The sequence below is a fragment of the Malus sylvestris genome, chromosome 16, assembly GCF_916048215.2.
Source record: "Malus sylvestris chromosome 16, drMalSylv7.2, whole genome shotgun sequence".
NCBI classification, from domain to species: Eukaryota; Viridiplantae; Streptophyta; class Magnoliopsida; order Rosales; family Rosaceae; genus Malus; species Malus sylvestris.
The window spans coordinates 23,344,055-23,354,547 of NC_062275.1; the positions used below are offsets into that span (position 1 = coordinate 23,344,055).

The 10,493-nt window shown below is 30.6% G+C and overlaps 1 pseudogene; it reads right to left on the bottom strand.

Annotated features, from left to right (window-relative positions):
* Nucleotides 1-300: 300 nt before the first annotated feature.
* Nucleotides 301-2,944, bottom strand: LOC126606995 (uncharacterized; annotated as a pseudogene).
* Nucleotides 2,945-10,493: the final 7,549 nt, after the last annotated feature.

Genomic DNA, 10,493 nt, shown 5'->3' on the forward strand with positions numbered 1-10,493 from the left:
CCATCTCCATCGAATGAGAGTTAGATGGCTCCCTTTAGACCATAGCTTTCTAAAAAATTAATATTTTAATGAACAATGTCCGGCCATATTTCTTACCATCTCCAACCAAGGGGCCAAAGGACCATAGGCCAAACATAACCATGTGACAAAAAATCATCTCCAACCGAGGGGGCCAAAGTATCATAGGACAAACATAATTTATTATTTCAATTTAAAGACTACTACAACTTAAATTTAAAAACTACTACAACTTAAATTTAAAAACTATAATTTAAATTTAAAAACTACAACAACTTAAATTTAAAGTCTATAATCATCATCATCATCATCCGCCATTTTAGGATTATAGTCAGATGTAAACAACTCCCGTCGAGCCATAATTTCCCTCTTTTTCATGTCAAAATATGCCTTACTCATTAGAGTGTAATCAGAAATGTTCCTTTGCATGTTCCTATCATCCATCTCTTCTTAAATTTGTTTTGCCCGCTCTTCGTGCCTACGGTTCATTTCTTCCGCAGCAAAGGTATTTTGCTCCGCCATTAATCGCAATGAGGACGCCATTTCCTGTTGAAAGGCGTAATCATCCTTTACCTTGCCTTTTCCTTCAATTTTTGGGCTTTGTTTCGTTCCGTAGCTCTAGGTATGGAACCTTCACCCAGAGACGGATTTTCTACCCTTGTTTCTTGAATGGTAAGAGATCCATCTTCATCACCATCTACATTTGAAGATGCATTTCTGAACACCGGCATAGGACCAACTCTTTGTTGAGGTGGATCTTCAAATAACACTCACCCTTTACAAATTTCCTAACAACTGTGATGACTAAAGGGTTTGGAGTTGTCCTCCATATACAATTCATCCGCTTAGCGTATTTATAAACTATAATTACAAAAATTAAAGGAAATTAATTTATGAAATTAAATGTAATATAATTAAATATTTAAAATAAGTTGTGAAAACACTTACTTCGTTTTAGCAATTGGCTCCGCTTTTCATGTCTTCTTGTGGCCTTAAAAACTTCACCATTTTAGTGTGGTCCTTATATAAATATAGGGTTTTTATCATAAATAGTCTTTGAAATTGATCTACACTATCAAGATGGTTCCTGAATTTGAAAATCGATTAATATAGTCCCTAAAAATGGATATCGCAAATCAATGTAGTCCTTCCGTAAAAAATTCTGTTATGTGATGATGTAACACATAACTGGATCCCCCAATCTATTTAAATATTGTCCATGTGGATTTAAATATTAAATTAATTTTTTTTTCATGGAATTAAATTTTTTTTTTATTTCTATACAATTAAAAACTTAAAAAAGAAAAAGTAATTAAAAACTATGTACTTCATTTTTTTTTGGTGAAAAAAAAAAACTATGTACTTCATATGTTCAGCTTCTTTGGAGTTCTTCCCCTCCCACCCGCAGCCGAACACACCAGCCGCTTTGCAATCCGTCCATCTTCATTTTTCTCAATGGCGAGTTTCCTACCACCACCTTCATTGACACTGTCGTCGTGATTTCAACGCTAGTGTACAACCAAAAATTTCAATTCAAAGATCAAAACGATCCAAAAACACAAAGGGTAAATTCCAAAATCCAAAGGTGTTAAGATGACTCCAAACTATAGTGGCAAAGCCCCATTACTCAAAAACTTGATAGCAATCGGACTCCCAATCACCTCATGTAAATCAGCCCCAATCAACGCCAGCTCTGCCATCAACCACAACACCATCCTCGCCCACGTCGGGTACCCCTCCCTACATAGCTTCGCCAAGTGCCACCCATTAGCCACCCCAAGCCGAGCCAAGAGCAGCTGCACCAACAACAACAGCCCCATCGCCGTTGCCCACATCAGTAGCCAGATCAATGAGTTCCAATCAACTTCTTTTTTTCCCTAAGTTTTTAATTTTACAATTTTTTTTAAATATTTAAATCCACATGGACAATATTTAATTAGAGTGTGGGACCCAATTATGTGCCACATCAGCACATAACATAATTTTTAACAAAATTGTGACGGAATGACCACATTGATCTTCGACACCTATTTTCATGGACTACATTGATCGATTTTCAATTTCAGGAACCATCTTGATGGGATAGGTCAATTTCAATAACCATTTGTGATAAAAACCCTATATATAGGAAACCTTTAAGGGAAGAGATCCCCATTTTATTATAAAATGAGGATTAGTTGTGGAGTCCACACCACATCAAACTTTAACGATCCTAACCGTCTACTTTTCAAGTTGCACCCCATAGATCATACTTGCAAAGTATTAGCCAAATCGGAAATGTTTAAGGCATCTAATTGAGTTCAAAGAAATTAACGAATACTTTGTTATATAAGAAACAATGAAATTTTATCTTGATAATTAAATAGGCAAATGGTTTCGGATTGAATTGAATTTTTGCAATGATGATCTATGAATCGAGACTTACAAAATAGATGATTCGTTGAAGTTCAAAAAATGGGGATTAGGTATGGGGCCCACTCCATATCGAATTTCATTGATTCGAACCATCTATTTTGTAAGTCTCGATTCATAGATCATTCTTGCAAAAATTCAATTTAATTCGAAACCATTTGCTTATTTAATTATCAAGATAAAAATTCATTGTTTTTTATATAACAAAGTATTCGCTAATTTTTTTGAACCCAATTATATGCCTTAAACATTACTTTGCAAGGATGATCTATGAGGTGAAACTTGAAAAATAGATGATTTGGATCGTTAAAGTTCGATATAATATGGACCCCACAACTAATTCTCTTTTTTATAATATATATATGAGTTGCTTCTGTGCTCATCACGAATATTTTCACGTCCAAGAGAAACAACCAAACCAAGTCAATGGAAGGGAAGAAAAAAAGAGCTTTGCCCAGATCTCCCGAATAACCCCAACTCTCCATAAACCATAATCATTCATAAAACCCCACATACAAATTAAGTTCCCAACCTTCCACCACAATTATTTATACAAGCAGACAAATTCAAATACTAAATTTTTACCCAACTGTCTAAATAAAAAACTAGGTTGTTGGCAAAGCCCTCCATCTGTAAACAAATCCAGAAACAATAAATAAATAAAAAATGAAAGAACCCCATTCCCCTTCAAAACCCCGTTACTAATCAAAATAAGAAACAAAACCGACAAAGACGAGACCAGCCTCCAAAGATAATTGGAATCGTTGATTTTTATATATATATATATATATATATATATTTTTTTTTTTTTATCATCATCTAAAAATCATTCAATTTGAATATCATTTAATCATTCATAAGTTTTAAATATCATTCATACGTTTTAAATGAAGGCAGATGCAAAGCAATAGAAAACTCATATTTTGGGCTTATTTAGGCTATTCGTAATTGAAGATGACGTTTTTTTTAGGAACTTTCCTTCTGCAAAATTGAAGGGGGCATTTTTATCTTTCCAACGCTACCTTAAATGCCTGATTCGGTGTTGTTTTGGTCAGCTAACGGGTTGACTTTCTGGCTGACCAGTTTTTTTGAGAGACCTATTTTAGGCAGGATGTAGAGTATTGGAAAACTAATCAAAACACCCTCAAAACTTTACTTTAATCATTAGGATAGATTTTTTTGAAAATACCAATCCTACCCTTCACACATATGTACAAGATTGGGTCAGTTTTATGCAAAGTTCATGTGGATACATCCAAAAGAAGAAAAAGGAGATTGACATTTTCAGAAAACATTTGCATGCAAAAGAATATGTGGCAAACATTGCAACAACCAAGACAATACAGATTCACATGCAAAAGAAAATGTGGCAAACTCTGCAGCAACCAAGACAACATAAATTCACATGACATTCAAGCAAAGACAAGATAGCCAACTTTCAGAAACAGTACTGACGGTTTTCAGAAACAGTGTGTTGTCACTATTCAGAAAATTGTAAATAGATGGAATGTTATTTTGTCTTTGAAGAATTAGATTTTGTAAATAAGGGAGTCTTTCCTCCCATACATAGCACACATCTCTCAACATCTGAAAACACCATACTCACTTCATACACTCAAGCATTCGTAGCCTTCATAGGATCCTTGTAAACACTTCTTTATAATCACTTTCTTGTAAACAATTATCTCTGTAAATATTTCATATATCAATAAAAGTTCAAGTGTACATATTCAAGCAATCTCCAAGTCTTAAGTAAGTTTTCTTTTCCTTCTTTAGTGTATTTGTTTAATTAGACTTCTAGTCCAAAACAGGGAAACACTATTGTGGTTGTATTATTAACCTGCTAAACTGACGATTATACTTTGTTCGAGCACTCTGTTATAGTTGAATGTTTGCTATACAAATAACTGGACATTAACCAGGGTACCTCTGAGTTCTTCGTACCTCTGAGTTCTTCGTACCTCTGAGTTCAGCCTTTAAGGCCTTATACTTGTACTGTGAGTGGCCGTCATGCTGAAACATGTCAAGTTCCATGTGCAAGGTTCTATGTCTAGTTGCTATAATGGCCATCTGACTATTTAACTGAGCATTCGTTGTGAATTTGGTATCAGAGCTAAGTTTAGAATTTTAATAGTATAATTATAATAGTAAAGTACCTTGAGGATATAAGTCATTGATACAACTGATATCATATTTGTTTATTGTGTATGAACAACAGATATTATTGTCCCTGTAAACCCTGTCAACCACAATTACCAAGTATTTATTGTCCCAGACATCCAACCATAACTAGCATAAAGAGAAGATTAGCATATATATCCAAAAGAATTATCAGTACTTTGAAGAAGCAAAAGTTTTATCTTGGCAATCTTGAACATCCTTTATTTATTCGTAAATATAATAAAACAAAAGTGCAGTATAAAGTTTTAGAAGCAAAAAGAACAACAGATCAAGTTTTAGAGACCTTGAGAGAAGAAAGAGAGTTTTTAAGAAACCAGTTAGCCGTAACTCTAGAGAAAGGTAGACTGTAATTTATGATAGATTATCTTAATTTAGAAATTAGTGAACCTCAAAAAAGAAAAATAACTTTAGACCAAAATAGTTTAGTTTGTTATTTTCCATCAAGAAAGCATAATCATATTTTGCACAGTGAAGAAAATCCACAAGCCAATAGTCTTGTAAATCTTATTATTAGTCAATCAGAAAATATAAAATTAGAAAATAATAGGTATAATCATTTGTTAAACCAGTTGTTAGAGCATTTTCAGAAAAAATCCATAAAAATAATTAGACAAAATTTAGATTATATTACATCTCAGTTAGAGGATAATAATAAAAATATTAAAAGATTTCTAGCAAAAGAGAGATAAAAGAGCTTGTTGACCTCATAGATAGCAAGCCAAAGCAAGTAGAACTTAGGTCATTAGAAATAGTTGAACAGCTAAAATTAGAAGTTCAAAAAATTCAATTAGTACAAAAGGAGTTGACTGAACAAGTAGAAAAGTAGCATAATAAAATAGATAAATTATTGGTTTAATGACAAATTCTAGAACTAGCGGAAAATATATCCAAGCTTTGAAAGAAATCAGCAAGTTAGATAAAGAACTAGTAGGTTTAACAGATTTTTCAACACAAGTATCCAGTAGTAATATTCCCATTAGGCAAAATAATTTGATTATTCAATTAGTTTTAAGTTTGGCTGAAAAATTAGATCAAGTTGAAGAACAAATAGCAAAAATAAACCAAGTTTTACATAACGCATCTTCATCACTTCCACCATCCTTGCTAGATAAATTAGAAAATTTAACTTTGAGTGCAAATAATAATAGAAGACCTAAGCTAAATCCTTTTGATAATAGAAAATGGAACTCTTTAGGAAAAAAGGAAAAGAAGTAGTTAGAGCGGAAGATATTTATCTAAATGAAGAAGAAACACAAGAATTTATTCGAAGTGGTTTTGAGAGAACATAGAAAAATAAATATAACTTGTATCAACTATGTTTATTTGAAAACAGAAGTAGAATTGTAAGCAGCATCAGTCAACATGAAGTTAGTTGTATTGATAAAGAAGTCATACTTAATCTAATTAGTAAAGAAGCAGTTACTCATTTAGGAAAATCACATTTTATTCAGATTCATATAGGAACAATATTAATTGGAATAACAGGATTAACCAGAGTACAAGTAGGTACAAAAGCTTTAGTTTACATATATGATGATAGATGGGATAATCACCAACAAGCAGCAATAGCAACAGCTGAAGTAGACTTAAGTTCAAAGTTAGCAGTCATAGGTTGTATTCCAAATTATGTTATGATGAAGTAAATATCTTAAAGTGAGCATAAGAACAAAAAATTATAATATGAAAGGAAAGTATAAAAATTTGTGTATTAGCTTAATGTATATAGGTAAAGTGTCTGATAGATATAATCATAAGTTTAATTTAGAGTTTCAAAATTTAGTTCAAACATTTGGCAGTAAACATGTAAATATGATAAAAGAAAAACCCGTAGATAATAGTTTTTTAGAAGGAACTAAGTGGACATTGCCTAATTTACAAGTAACATCAAATAGACAACCAGATAAAGTACAAATATATGAAACTAGTACATGTCAATCAATAATTAGGTTTAGTAATTATAAGCAATTAAAAAAAAATAGAAGAGGATGAGAGTGAAATCGAAAATGAGAGTATACATATGGCTTTTGATAATTTAGATATTAATTTAGTTGAACAAAATTTTGATCATTTAGATGAAGAACAATATTTGGAAAAATATAAGACATATGATTTAGGACTACATAAAATTTCAGACGAAGAAATAAAAATTCTTAGAAATAGGAGTAGAACACATTTTAGGATCAAAAGAATATAATAATTTATTAGAATTGAAAACAGAATGTAATCCAGCAGAAGAAAGTAGTACATCAGGAGTAGAAAATCCAGGACATGTAAGTAGAACTGATCAACAATTTTTTAGACCAACAAATGAACTATATAATGAAAAAGCAAAAGTAGACTATATGGAAGAAAGTATGATAAAACCTAGAAAAAATAGGATTCCATATTTGTGAAGGTTAGAACAAATTAATATAGCTGGTAATATATTAAATTTAGATAATGTAGATCCACAAGATTGGGAAAAAACAATTGAGAGATGAGAAAAAGGTTGCGTACATGCAGCATTAATGTTAGATTTTAGTAATTTACAAAATATGTTAGATTACTTTGAGCATACTTTGGATAGTTTAGTTTTTGATTATTTACAGTCATGGAAAGTTCAAAATCCAGAACAGCATCAGGCAGCTAAAACACATTTTAATATTGATGATTTTGTTACTTTGATTAAACAAGAGTTTTTAGATCATAATAGGTTAGATGGCAGAAGCGAACAAGAACAAATAAGAGCAATAAGAAAGTTAGAACAATTACAAACTTGCGATTTACAGTATATAGCTGAGTATACCACATATTTCTTTAAATATTTAGGATGAACAGGTAGAATTAGTGATATTAATTTATTAGATACTTATATGACAAAAATAAAAGGACCAATAGGTGAAAAGATTTGGAATGAATGGCAAAAGCATCCAAAGAAAAATGATATTGCTATAGGACCTAGAATTCAACATGTATATGATATACTCAGACAAAAGTGTAGTCAAATAAAAGCTAAGAGACAAATTAGGAAACAATTTTACATGTGTTGTAAAAATATATATTTACTACAACAATATGGTTGCTATAAGAAAAAACATAAGAAAATATACAAAAAGAAATATAAGTCGTATAAACCCTACAAACAACATAATAATTTCAGCATAAGACCTTCAAGAACATATAGGAAAAGAAAATATATTCCAAAACAATTTAGAAAAAGAAGTGGCAGATCTTGGATTAGAAAATATAAAGCACCAAAAGATAAGAGTAATTGTAAATGTTATTCATGTGGAGAAGATGGACATATTAGACCTAAATGTCTAAAATTAGGTAAACAATCGAAAGAAAAAAATACATTTAATGAAGTTGTTTAAGTTAGAAGAAGATGAGGATATTCGGTCAATATACAGTTTAGATAATTTAAGTGATAATGAGAGTTTTATAGTATAGAGAGTATTAACATGATAGATTCAGACTCAGAAGATTCAAGTAGCGCAAATAGTGATCTAGAAGAGTATATGTGTGCATTTATAAAAGAACAGCATGAAGAAGAATATAAATACATCAATTTAGGTTGGCCAGAAAAATGTCATTAATGTAGTAAATTAGTTGCAAATAAATACTATAATACATATTCAATATTATGTGAAAAATGTTATAATAATAGGTTATTAGAAGTTAATTCAGCAGAATCACAAGAAAATACTGAAATATTAAGAAATATTGTTCATAGTATAGAAAAACCAAAAAATAGTTCTTTAATTACCATAAATTGCGAAATAGAATTAGCAAAAGAACATAAGAGACAAATGATAGCTATGATAGATACAGGGAGTACAAAGAGTGTCATAAGAGAAGAGTTAGTAACAGAAAAATATAGACAAAAATTAGCAAAACCAGTAAGAATAACACAATTTGATGAGAGACCAAATTACTTAACACGTTGTATAAATAATGAGTTTATTAAAGTAGAAAAACAACAATTTAATTTATCATTAACATTTGTTTCACCAGTAGGATCATATCCATTTATTTTAGGTTTAAACTTTTTGAAAAGTTTGCAAGGTTTTTTATTTATGAACCCTAACATAACATTTTTCAAAAGAGGCATTACAATAATTGACCAAAGTGATACTATAGAAGCATATAAAAACATAAGTATAGAAGAGCCTAGTGGCCAAGATAGTTATCATTTAGAAGATACAAAAGAAAATGATGAGCATAATAACTTAGAAGAGTTTGATGAAGACATATTTGAACATGAATACCCGATTTTAGAAGAAGAAACATGTATAGAAATATTACAGTTACATAGACCAAAGAGTTTAGAAAAATTGTTACAATTAGTAGAACAAACTAGGATTATAGGAGAAGATCCACAGTTACATTGGAGTAAAAATAAAATACTAGCAAAATTAGATATAATTAACCCAGATTTAACCATTAAGACGGCTGATATGCCTTGTAGTCTAATAGATAAACAAGAGTTTGAGCAGCAAATAAAAGAGTTGTTAAATTTAAAAGTAATTAGACCCTCTAAGTCTAGACATAGATCAACATCATTTATTGTAAGAAAACATTTAGAACTAAAGAGAGGTAAGGCTAGAATAGTTTATAATCACAAGAGATTAAATGATAATACATACGAAGATAGTTATAAATTACCAAATAAGGATGAGCTTATAAATAAAATTCAAGAGAGTAAATATTTTAGCAAATTTGATTGTAAATCAGGTTTTTGGCAAATAAGATTAGCAGAAGAATCAATTGAGTGGACAACTTTTACTTGTCCAAAAGGACATTTTGAGTGGTTCATTATGCCATTTGGACTTAAAAATGCTCCATCGATCTTTCAAAGAAAGATGGACCAAATTTTCAAGAACTATGATAATTTTTGTAGTGTTTATGTAGATGATATTTTAGTACATAGTAAAAATAAAAATGAACATAGGAAGCATTTAGAGATAGTATTACAATAATTTATCAATAATGGAATTGTGATTAGCAAAAATAAAATAGCATTAGAAAAGCAAGATATAGAATTTTTAGGAATGTATATCAAGACAGGTACAATACAATTACAAGATCATATAGCTAAAAAGGTCTTAGAATTTCCAGACAAATTAGAAGATAAGAAACAGTTACAAACATTTTTAGGATTGCTAAATTATGCAAGAAATTTTATCCCTGATTTAGGAAGAAAAATAGCAGTATTATATAGTAAAACTAGCAAAACAGGGCAAAAATATTTTAATAGTGAAGATATTAAATTAGTTCAAAAAATAAAAGAAGAAATTACTAAACTTAAGCCATTAACATTACCATTAGATGATAGTTACAAGATAGTTGAAACAGATGCTTCATCATTATGATGGACATGTATACTATACCAGAAAAAGCATAGGGAGTCTCCAAAGTCTGACGAACAAATTTGTAGATATTCCTCAGGAAAGTTTAGTGATGTACCATTAACAGATTTAGAAATTTTAGGGATAATTAATTCACTTGAAGCATTTTCTTTATTTTTACATAATGAAGTATTTATGATTAGAACAGATTGTCAAAATATAGTTTCTCATTATAACATGATGTTTGTACCATACTTGACCAATCCCGAAACTACTGAGCACCGGTCAACGTTATACCGTCAAGGATCCATAAGAGTTTCCCTCAAATTAGAAGCCAATCACAACACGACACGTGTCAAAGTCAGAATGAAACTAGAAACTTTATTCTATAAATAGAGATCATTCTCTCACAATATTTCCTAATGTCATTTGTACTAAATCATTCACTAGTACTCACTAAAGGAGAGCTTGAACCTATGTACTTGTGTAAACCTTTCATAATTAATGAGAACTCATCTAATCCGTGGACGTAGCCAATCTCGGTAAACCACTTAC